This window comes from Ascaphus truei, chromosome 2, assembly GCF_040206685.1.
Source record: "Ascaphus truei isolate aAscTru1 chromosome 2, aAscTru1.hap1, whole genome shotgun sequence".
Lineage (NCBI taxonomy): Eukaryota > Metazoa > Chordata > Amphibia > Anura > Ascaphidae > Ascaphus > Ascaphus truei.
The window spans coordinates 456,913,120-456,923,071 of NC_134484.1; the positions used below are offsets into that span (position 1 = coordinate 456,913,120).

At 50.1% G+C, this 9,952-nt stretch overlaps 1 protein-coding gene across 3 annotated transcripts in view; it reads right to left on the minus strand.

Annotated features, from left to right (window-relative positions):
* SEC22C (SEC22 homolog C, vesicle trafficking protein) overlaps positions 1-7,879 on the minus strand; it is a 34,259-nt gene extending 26,380 nt beyond the window's left edge. For 2 of the 3 annotated variants that reach the window (XM_075587989.1, XM_075587987.1), the window contains exons 1-2: positions 5,366-5,457; positions 451-629 (exon numbers count right to left, since the gene is read on the minus strand). The gene's annotated coding sequence lies outside the window, so the exon portion shown is untranslated. Of the gene's footprint in view, positions 1-450; positions 630-5,365; positions 5,458-7,510 lie in introns of those variants that run through there. The other variant, XM_075587988.1, reaches the window with a different exon arrangement.
* Positions 7,880-9,952: the final 2,073 nt, after the last annotated feature.

Sequence of the window (9,952 nt, forward strand, 5' to 3'; positions counted from 1 at the left end):
AAAATCAACTGTAAATTACGGTATTCTCAATGTATATGTTATAGGTGTTATAAATGCTTGCAAAATATTAAAGTATAATAATCTGTTAATGTATCCATACTACAGCTCAACCCCCTTATAACGCTGTGCTTGGGGTCCAAAGAATCACATCGCGCTATAAGCGGATCGCGTTGGAAATAATGTACAATTGTATGCATTGTACAATAAAGTATTTAAGATACCAATAATCGTGTTGTAAAGTATTCACAAATACGAAAATTGGGAGCCCCGCTTGCATTGCGTTATAAGCGGATTCGCGTTGTAACGGATCGCGTTATAACGGGGTTGAGCTGCACATTGTAACACACCAGGAAACCTTCTACTTCTACAGTTTTTCGGATCCGGCCTCTTCAGAAATCAAATTTGAAGAGCCCTGGCAAACAGCAATAGTAAAGTAATATGTTTATTTACCCCAAGCCCGGTGGCCTGGCTCGTCCTGCTTCTACAGGTTCTCCTATCACCTTCTCTGTAGGTAGGATGTGTGGTCAGAGGTAGCTTCACCCTGGCACAGCGCCACCTGTTCGCACATACGGACTGGGCGTGGCCCGCTGGGAACTCGCCAGAAGAGGACTCGCTTTAGAATTCCAGATCTATAATGAAAGATCCATTTACAGGTCAAAACGTGTTAAACAATAAAAGAACGCACGTTATTGAGAGTGAACTAGGAAAACGCATAAGAGTAAAATGGAAAGAGCGTCATTACTTTATTATCCAACCAGCAGAATTAAGAGGGAAAACACCCTACTATAATTGCAGTTTGTGGTGTATGCCAGGGGTGCGCAAACTGGGGGGCGTGATTTTCAGGGGGGGCGCAGCACTTGCAGAGGCCCTGCGCTCTTCCCCAAAGCATTTAAATGAAATGCCGGGGAGTGCGTGAAGCCTCTTAGGTCCCTTACCCTCGGCGGGTTCTGGTGACGCAGCATCACATGACATCAGAACGCCCGAGACAAGGTAAGAAGGGGGGTACAGGGGAGAAAGTTTGCGCGCCCGTGGTGTATGCCTCTCAGAAGTTCTAGAACAGCCATTGAACAACCACTGGTATTTATATCATATTGTACCAAGGCTTCCCCCATCCACACCACTTCATAGGAGAAACCAATAAACTGACGTCATGTGAACGATCCTAGTTGATTATTGGTGACACACAGCAGGCTGGAGAGCGGTTTCCAAACCATAGTGGCTGGGCTGTGAGCTCTCATTACCTCGGTCTGTTTGCGCAAGTCTGCCCTCGTGTAACCGTTTGTTTTTGTGATATGCAGAGCTGTGTGCCGCGCTCCGGAATACGTTGGCGCTTTGCAAATAAAAAACGACGATAAGAAGCATAGTGGCTGCTTTACACGCTCAAAAAACACACAAGCCGCGTGGGCAGCATTTCCTCCGCGAAATACTGAACCTCCCGTATAGGACAAGTTATCTGAAGCAGGTCACTGAGGTCAGGAGCCTTTATTTTTCACTGGTTTGTACTTTAAAAAAAGAGTACCATAATATTAATAGTATAAATAATAGATCTTTATTGAGGTATGCCGATTGAGACGTTCTTACATATTTTGGCCCATGTTTACTAAGTGGTACTATACTACAGTGTTGAAAACAGCCCATTCACATAATCACGGATGAGCACTGTGTGTAACTTATGAGTGAATTTATTGTGCTATAGACTACAAAGTGGCCACTTTACTTGAGAAAGGCCAGCAGGCCGAATCGTTGTAGTCTATGGCAGGGGAGCACAAACTTTTTGAGCTGCCTGCTTACCCTCACTCTCGCGCCCCCCTCACCTTGTTTGGCGGTGTCAAATGACGCTGCGGGTTCACGTGACCCCGTTGCCATGGAGACGGCCGTGTGACATCAACCCGCAGCATCATTTGACACCGCGTCTTAGCAGCTATTCAGGACCCCAGTAACCAAGTGAGTTGCAGAGGCCTCACGCGATCCCCCGGCATTTAATTTAAAAGCCTCAGGGAAGAGCGAGAGGCCTCTGCAACCGCCCGCACCCCCCCCCCCAAAAAAATCCCCCCCTTTTTGCTCACCGCTGGTCTATGGCACAAAAAAATTTTTTGATTCAAATCCATGTGCCCTTGTCCATCAATTATATTGGATTCATTGGACGAAGCACAGGTAAAACTATCACTATCTTATTTTTGGTGTGCAGCAAATACTTTATGATTTTTGCATGAACCTATGGGTGAGCCCGTTAGCGGTCCCTGTGCGACTATAGGGGCAGTTTCACTCAGTCTGCTTTTTGGTTACTGCTCCTGTTCATTTACCAATTCTTCCAATTGTATCCTAGATTCCTAAACACAGAGGCCAGTAATGTGAATCAAGGCGCTTTTCAAGATTTGCGCCTAGTGTAGCAGTAGAGCCAGCTCCTGAAGCCAAGCACAAGCTTCTTTACTGTGTCATAAACATGCTTCTAGACAACAAAAGGGGAATTAGTATTAGAACTCAGAATATCACGTATGTAGTCAGCGTTACATGAAAATACTTTGAAACACTTGATCTGATTTTCCATTGTTCAGACAGATGCTTTAAGGCGGGAGGGGGGGGGGAGAAATCAACTCGTCTTCAAGCACCCACAACAGGTCAGGTTTCCAGGATATCACTGCTGAGCCACCTGTGCTGAAGCAAGAACCGATTGAGTCACCTGTGTTGAAGCTGGCATATCATGAAAACCTGACCTTGTTGGGGGGGGTGGAGGGGCGGGGGCTTGAGGACTGGCGTTGAGCCCCCCTGCGTTAAGAGATTAATCTCGCAGACAAATTGCACGATCATAAACTGACAAAACAAGCCAATGCTACAGACCCAATGCATGGGCCGATTAGCTCACTAACCCGCCGAGCGGGATAAGCAGGTTTAGAACATAGGTTACTGTATGTGTCAGATCCTAAGGTCTGGATGTTGCTCTGCCCCAACTAACCCAGCGTTACCTCCCCGCCCCAACTAACCCAGCGTTACCTCCCCGCCCCAACTAACCCAGCGTTACCTCCCCGCCCCAACTAACCCAGCGTTACCTCCCCGCCCCAACTAACCCAGCGTTACCTCCCCGCCCCAACTAACCCAGCGTTACCTCCCCGCCCCAACTAACCCAGCGTTACCTCCCCGCCCCAACTAACCCAGCGTTACCTCCCCGCCCCAACTAACCAACGTTACCTCCCCGCCCCAACTAACCTAGCGTTACCTCCCCGCCCCAACTAACCCAGCGTTACCTCCCCGCCCCAACTAACCCAGCGTTACCTCCCCCGCCCCAACTAACCCAGCGTTACCTCCCCGCCCCAACTAACCCAGCGTTACCTCCCCGCCCCAACAGACCCAGCGTTACCTCCCCGCCCCAACTAACCCAGCGTTACCTCCCCGCCCCAACTAACCCAGCGTTACTTCCCCGCCCCAACTAACCCAGTGTTACCTCCCCGCCCCAACTAACCCAGCGTTACCTCCCCGCCCCAACTAACCCAGCGTTACCTCCCCGCCCCAACTAACCCAGCGTTACCTCCCCGCCCCAACTAACCTAGCGTTACCTCCCCGCCCCAACTAACCCAGCGTTACCTCCCCGCCCCAACTAACCCAGCGTTACCTCCCCGCCCCAACTAACCCCGCGTTACCTCCCCGCCCCAACTAACCTAGCGTTACCTCCCCGCCCCAACTAACCCAGCGTTACCTCCCCGCCCCAACTAACCCAGCGTTACCTCCCCGCCCCAACTAACCCAGCGTTACCTCCCCGCCCCAACTAACCCAGCGTTACCTCCCCATCCCAACTAACCCAGCGTTACCTCCCCGCCCCAACTAACCCCGCGTTACCTCCCCGCCCCAACTAACCCAGCGTTACCTCCCCGCCCCAACTAACCCAGCGTTACCTACCCGCCCCAACTAACCCAGCGTTACCTCCCCGCCCCAACTAACCCAGCGTTACCTCCCCGCCCCAACTAACCCCGCGTTACCTCCCCGCCCCAACTAACCCCGCGTTACCTTCCCGCCCCAACTAACCCAGCGTTACCTCCCCGCCCCAACTAACCCCGCGTTACCTCCCCGCCCAAACTAACCCAGCGGTACCTCCCTGCGCCCGCTATAATAGAGCTCTGCGGATACGCGCGGTTACAGGGAGCGCCTCTTTTGCATATCATTACCACAAAACGTCCGTTATAGCAACACAAGTGCTCGTTATAGCACTTAACACTGCGTTCGGGCGCTTTGAAGATCCCTGTTAGCGCGTAACGAGACGGTAACTGAAGTTAAGGTATAGCTAAGTATTTCATGGACTTCTGAGGTTCTACCCCTTACATTCCGGTGGTTAACACTTTCTCTGCCAGAGGATCATCTGCTACACAATGCATGTCTCCTCGGCAGTGAAATGGTTAATGCAGCAGCAGGTTGGGGGGTTAGACTTCCCTTGAAACCAATCATTCCCCCCCCCCCCCCATTTCCAAGACATTAAAGTGCAGCCCTGCCTTGTTGCAAGCGGTAACACAGAACCGATCAACTTAACGGGTTAAATCTAGTGGGAGGGTTTTCAAGCATAAAAATTCACAAAAGTATAAGGAAATGATGAATTGAATTCATACGCGTTTAATACTTTTAAATATTTCACTCAATGTTTTCAGTGGTGTGTTTTTTTTAATCTAATCTCTTGTGATCGGCTTTGCAGAAATCCCTCTCCAGACTGACAGTCGGGACCACGATAAATCACCGGTAAGATTATGGTGTCTGTAACGAAGATAATTACCCCGGTATATTTTTGCCTGCAGACAGGAAACGGGCTAGGGGAAAAAAACCTACGAGAAGCAGAATGTAAAGGAATTAGCAGATGTTAGTCTCACAAAGGGGTTACGGTATGTACATAAAGAAACACACGTCACCTGAGGACAACATTCAGATCTGTTAACTCTTCTGCTGCCAGAGTAGCCTGCATATATGTTAGAGCCCCAACATTAGTGATAATGCCTTCCAAACAGACACACCAACAATAGATACTGAGTGCAGGGATCCAATGCACAGAGCTGTTGCCTTTGTGAAGGGATCCCGTGCACAGAGCTGCTGCCTTTGTGAAGGGATCCCGTGCACAGAGCTGCTGCTTTGTGAAGGGATCCCGTGCACAGAGCTGCTGCCTTTGTGAAGGGATCCCGTGCACAGAGCTGCTGCCTTTGTGAAGGGATCCCGTGCACAGAGCTGCTGCCTTTGTTAAGGGATCCCGTGCACAAGGCTGCTATCTTTGTGCAGGGAACCAGTGCACAGAGCTACTTCCTTTGCAGCAAGATCCACAGGATCTCTGAGCTGCTCATCACACGTGCAGCTGTATTATTAATCCCAGGCCCCATTGCCTTGTATCCCCCCCTACCTGTGAGAGCAGGTGCTGCAGGACGGACACAGATGTGCCAGCAGCAGCTCGGAATGGATCTCACATTCCCAGCACAGGCCTTGTGATGAGCGCTATTGTGAGCATGCTCAGATAGCAGGGGCTGGCCTTAAAGGGGCAATGCCGCCTCTCCCACTTCTTAAGAGGGCAACAATGCTGTTGAAGGGAAATCTGAGGCAGGCTGTGGGCTGTGGTCAGTATTTGTCAGCCGTATGAGACTGGGACCCAGTGCTTGCTGTTATACTCCCCCTTTTCCAGTCAAATGTAGGACTATCGCAGGAGTGGCCATCTGCAATCCTCAAGGGCCACCAACACAGGTCAGGTTCTCAGGATATCCCTGCTTCAGCACAGGTGGCTGTCATAATTGAGCCACTAATTGTGCCACCTGTGCAGAAGCAGGGATATCCTGAAAACCTGACCTGTGTTGGTGGCCCTTGAGGACTGGAGTTGGCCACCCCCTGGTCTATCATGAACCAAGAGTGTTCTCAATACCTCGTAGAAATAGGGGGGGGCCCCATGGTGTCTCCGTCCTTTAACCCCGTGAGTCCCAGAGGGGGCGCGGCTCCAGAATGCCACGGCCCCATCGGCATACAGCGCTCACGTGGCCGCTCGGTCACGTGAACGCGGCGTCCCTTGATCCGGAAGTGGAGAAGGTCTCCTCTTCCATTGCCCTGTGCTCGTGTGAGTGTACACGATCGCACTCACAATCACAGATTGAGCCACCTGTGCTGAAGCAAGAACTGATTGCACCACCTGTGCTGAAGCAGGAACTGATTGCGCCAACTGTGCTGAAGCAAGGATATCCATAAAACCTGGCCTGTTGGTGGCCCTTGAGGACTGAGTTTGAGACCCCTAACTTAGAAGCTCCCGTCCTGTCGCCCCTGCTTCCATTTCAGCGACTCCTCCCCACCCCGGTAGCCACTAAATTGTCCCCTTAATCTCCCTGAGGACGTCACAACTTTCTACCGGTGACCTCAGGCGGACATAGAGTATTTGTAAGTTTGTTTTATTTTTCACTAGAAACGGAAAACATGAAGGGATTTATTCTCCAGCCCTTAGGGCCATTTTCACCCGTTCTGTCTCTTCGGCATATACAGAATAAGCCCCTAAATGTTCATGTCACTGGCAATCGGGAGTCCCTAAAGATAGCGCACCCAGGCTGGCCCTGCGACACCTCCAGGGCCTGGGAAGGTAAAAAAATAAATAAAAGGCATTTTGGGGGTGAGGGGGATTTGCTGATTTAACTCTTTGAGTGCCGCAAGATGTACTCTGAACATCAAAAGGGCCGTCCCTCTAGGGAGCCTAGCTTGTGCCGGGTCGGTCATGCTGTAAATGTTTGTTTTTTAGGGAGAGATCGCCTTCACCTCGCCAAAAGCCATCAGAATGGAAGTGGTGTATCCTTCTCTTCTGTTTCCGACCTGCACATGATCACAAGCGATTACGTGGTTGAGGACAGCCCTAATTTCTCGCTATGCACCATCCCGACTCTTGCGTTCTGCTCAAGGATGCCTTCTCTCTACCCCCTTTGTATCTAAAGCCCTCTCCCGCCGTAAACCTTTCTCACTGACTGCCCCACACCTCTGGAATGCCCTTCCCCTCAATACCCGGCTAGCACCCTCTCTATCCACCTTTAAGATACTCTTGCTTAATGAAGCATACCTTCCTACTGTCTCTGTACGTTCTTCCTACCAACCAATTAGATTGTAAGCTCTTAGGAGCAGTGACTCCTTTTCCTAAATGTTACTTTTATGTCTGAAGCGCTTCTTCCCAGTATGTGTTATTTGTATTATTTGTTATTTATATTACGTCATGTGTATCACTGCTGTGATGCGCTATGTACATTAATGGCGCTATATAAATAAAGACATACACACATACAAGGGTTAAAGGAAGGCTACAACCTAAAAGTACTTTTGTAATTTAAAACAAATGTTTATTTATTTAATTATTCTGGGGGGGGGGTTCGATTTAAAAATAAAAACCATAATGGATTTCTGAACTTTAAATAAAGTACAATAGCCACCTTAGCGGTGTAATTTACTGTGTCAGCATGTTCCAGGTATTATATATGTAGCACATGTTTCCCCCCCCCCCCCCCCCCTCTCTGGGAGATTTAGTGCCGGTTACCTGTGAGGTGCAGGAGAGCTGAGTTACTCACGATGGTGTGTGGGAAGACAGGCACTTTTAAGGATTCCTCTCCTTCTTGGTGTCAGTGCCTCCAGACATAGGTGGGCTATGACAGTCCTTACTCGTAATACCTCCCTCCACACAGACTGCCGCGGAGCCAGAAGTGTAAATGAGGATAGTCTGTATTACAGCAGCCACTGCTGGTGTTGGTACAGCGTATGCTCCTGTTGATAAGGTAATCCCTGGCTTCTGGATGGTACTGGCCTGCTGGTAATAGTGAGGCCTCTCTGGATTAGGTTAGTGCCTCAGCCCATGAGGGACTGAGCACATGTCTCACTCCCAGCCGGGAGGAGAGCTCCATGCTCCTACTCCATGAAGGGATAGTCTGGAACCCCAATCACTAACTGAAGGACCCACCCCTAAGGGGCTGAACTGCATACTATAATTTAGGCACTTCCTTCCTGCATCTCAAAGAGGGAGGGCCCAATATATGCACCACCACTCCTGTCACTCAGGAAGTTGGCATGAAGAGAGGGCCCACTGAGGAAGTCAGCATGAGGAGGGGGAAAACCCCCATAGGATAGCCTATCCCTGTCTGTGTTTTACTAGATCTTACATGACAGGTAAGGTAAAGATAGCTGGACCAGCCATCGCAATATATACATGAATATATTTTTACATACTCTCCCTAAATGAATGGAACAAACAATGTAACACAATGGTCCTGCTGAACGACACTATTTTGAGCTCCAGCGATCCCCTGGTTGCTGGCATACATACTAGTAAAGGTACTGGCGTTTCCGTCCCCTACCGGGGAAACAAAATGGAGGTTTAAATCTCCAGCCTCAGGCAGGCCAATACGAAGCCACAATGCAATCCGTTGCGGTTCCCCATTGGACAGCTATTTAAATCCCATCGGGAAAGCAGAAAGTGATACCGTTACCTGAACCAGACGTTTTACGAAAACCAGGATGTCCCCGGAGTTGAAAATAGCGCGGTACACACCGTTGGGATCGCAGCTTTAAAATGACACTCGTTTCCTACACCCCATCCAGCTCGTGTCGCACAGCCACTCTCATAGGAAGAGACATAAATGACATCACAGGAGGTGATGGATGGACAACAGAGAGATACAGAACACTGGACAGGTGTTCAGCACACAGTCAGACTTCAGTTTTATTTAATTGACGTGTAGCCATCCTTTATTGTATCAGGAGAGAACTTCCTGTTGTTGAAGCGCTCAACTCAAATCAAGAGTACTCAACCATCTATAACCCTCAGTTTGCAGATCCTTGTGACCATCTGTAATGTCACTAATAGACACTGGTCCTAGGGCAGATGTCCTCCAATGGTCACCTCACCCTCCATCTCCACAACGCTACGTCATTTATCCCTCAACCACCAGAGGTTAAAGCATATTTATCAGTCTTCTATGTGGCACAGCGTCAAAAGGCTTTCCAAAAACAGGTAAGCTCAATCTACTGCGCCCCCCTGACCTATTACTTTGGTCAAATAGTCAAATAAATCAGTCACGTTTGTTTGACATGATATCCCCCAGTAAATCCAGTCAAGTAACTTGTACCTTGCTTGATTTTTAGATATTTAACAATCCTTTACTTCTGCAGTGTTTCCATTCATTTTCACATGATGATGTCAGGGTCACTGGCAGGGCCGCAGACAGATTTCTCGGGGCCCAGGACTAGAGTTATGACAGGGCGCCCCCACCCCCCCCCCATCCCATCCCCCAGTGTCAGCAGTCTTGTGAGCCCCCAGATGTCACACCTCACGAGCCCCCTCTATTTCTCCCCCTCTTGCCATGTATTTCTCTTCCCTCCGTCTCACTCTACCCCCTCACCCCCTCTCTTACACAACTCTCTTCTCTCACTCCCCTCCCCCCCCAATCAATTAGCCCTCTCTCATTCAATCCCCCCTCCTCACACTCATTCCCTCCCCCATCCCACCTGGCTTCACACACACCCTTCCCTTCCCCCCCCACCCCCACTAAGTACACACAGTACATACAACAACAAAATACCCCCCCGATACATGCACCCCCTTCCACCCCCCAAATGCATACTAAAAAACACCACACACCCCAAATAGATACAAACAAAAACCCCACCCCCCAAATACATACCAAAAAAAGAAACACCCCCCATAAATAAATACAAACTTACCTACCTTGGGGATGGTCCCCGGCCTCTGGCTGGGCCCCGGCTGCCGCCGTGACGTCGACACTGCTGTGCTGTGATTGGAAGTTTTCAGCCGACATCGCGCTGAAAAACAGCTTGGCGCTCGGCTGAAACCTCCATCTCGTTAGCACGCCTGCGGACGCTCGCGTGAGCCCCCTCTCAAGGCATCCTCATTGAGGATGCAGGGGCTCAGCGCGGAGCGTCCGCACGCCTCAGCACGGCCTGTCCGTCTATGGACTCGGCCTTAGGC